Source organism: Choloepus didactylus, chromosome X (genome assembly GCF_015220235.1).
Source record: "Choloepus didactylus isolate mChoDid1 chromosome X, mChoDid1.pri, whole genome shotgun sequence".
NCBI lineage: Eukaryota > Metazoa > Chordata > Mammalia > Pilosa > Megalonychidae > Choloepus > Choloepus didactylus.
In genome coordinates this window covers 188520669-188522601 of record NC_051334.1, presented here as the reverse complement: position 1 = coordinate 188522601, position 1933 = coordinate 188520669, and the positions used below count along the sequence as shown (strand labels likewise).

Here is a 1933-nt window from a genome sequence, read left to right as displayed (position 1 = left end):
AGTGAAATTAATAAAACTATTTTAAAAAGTGAAAATCAAAAGAATGCTATAAAGGAAACAGGTTAACTAATCTAAACTTAATCAGTAGCGTGATAGAATGATTTAATTTTTCTTGAAATGCAGAAGGTAGATGATGAAATTGCACTTAATTCTGAAGCAATTCAGATATATCCTATATTCCTATTCCTTTCTAATAAACACTTACAAAACGGTTTCTTACCTCCCCTTAACAAAAAGGTTCAGCACAACCATTTATACATTCTCATTGATTTTTAACATTTGATAAACAGGATCTCACAATTTTACCCTATTGATTCTGTTGATCTGTATCAGATTGCTTTATGCCAGAATCAGACAGTTCTAATACAGGGTTTACCAATCCAGAATACTCAGAATTGCCATTATCATCCATTTCAGCACTAACAAAATCATTCTCCCACTCCAGCCCATTGGAATCATCAGAGGTGGAGGTGAGATTACTTCCATTCTTCTTGCTGCTATACTTATGTGCTGCACGGAGAAGATCTTCCACTGTTCTGGCACATTCTCTCATTGGAAGCATTCTATTCCATCCTTCTCCATCTTGCCACTCTAGATCTAAGGATGTGCCCTCATCATTCCCACTGTCAATTTAGTTTTGTCATTAAGTCACCACTGCTTTCTGTGCTTGGTGTCAAAACTGTGGCATTTGACGAGTCTACTACTTTGAAAAACTTCATGCTGTGACTCTACATTTCTCAAACAAGATTCCAAGTCATCTTCTGGTCCTTTGTTGGGAGGATGGAATCGCGCACAACCCCCTGCCTCTCTTGCTTTGGAAACATAAGGCAATACCCAGCATCACTGTTGCACAATCATTTTTTAAAACCAGGCATGTAATGCCAAATATTTTTTCCAATCTCTCCAAGAGCTTTCACTGCTTTGCTGCCCTGGCTGCTTCACGCTGTGCAGCATATAAAGCTGCTTCTTCTAGTCTTAACTTCTCTTCTTGTAAGGCTCTTTCTGAATTTTCCTATCAAGATTTTTCTGTTTTTCAGCAATAGAATCATAATGCCTGTCTCTTAGGTCAACAATTTCTTCCTCGGCAAGAGGGCGATGACTGCTTCCTGGGTTTTCCCCTGCCTCACTTGCTACTAGGTTCTCAACTTCTATAGTTAAGCGCTCCCCTCTTGAGCGTGTTCTAAAACACTTGGCCCCTCCGCCGTCTGTTCCACGCTGCAGCCCCCCAGCGTCTTTGAGGAAGAGCCCGAAGCCCCGCGGGCAGCAGCAGTTCCCCGTCGCCTGCCGCCCAGGCACTGCCGCTCCTCCTCCACCTCCGGCGCAAAGCCCAACCCCTGGCCCGGCGGCCGCAGCCGCGCCGCGCAAGCCTCAGAGGGATCCCGCGTGCAGGACTCAGGCGACAGGAAGGACCAGGCGCGGGCAACAAAGACAGCAGATACCCCAGCGGCCGCCGCCCAGTGATAGAGGAGCGCCCGACCGCAGATCGCGGGGTCTGGACTCCCTCGTCGCGGTCACGGCCCGTCGCCCGTCGCAGCCCCCAGCCCAGCACGAGCGACCGCCTCCAGCGCCGAGCAGTCCCCGCAGGTCGCGCGCCCAGGCCCCGCCCTCGCGCGCTCCTCCCCCGCCGCTGCTCTGGACTCAGTTTTGAGGCGACTTGGCAGTCCTGAAAATATCCAGGGAAGATGCAAGCCAGAGACATGCTACAGATTACTGCCAGCGTGCCTTGGTTTTGGTCCCCTGGATGAGAGAAGCTGTGGGCAGATAGAGTGATCCCTGGGTCATGGAGAAAGGAAGGGAGGCACACAGTGGCACAGTGATCTGCTCACAGTCGAACTATTGAGCCCGGAACAGAAATGAAGCTTCTAGAATCCCACCTGGTGGACCTCTAACTAGACCACTTTATTTCTCTGATTGGAATTTTAGCTGCCCCTTA

At 48.7% G+C, this 1933-nt stretch overlaps 1 pseudogene; it reads right to left on the bottom strand.

Moving 5' to 3' along the window:
* Nucleotides 1-204: 204 nt before the first annotated feature.
* On the bottom strand, nt 205-1699 carry LOC119522533 (annotated as a pseudogene).
* Nucleotides 1700-1933: the final 234 nt, after the last annotated feature.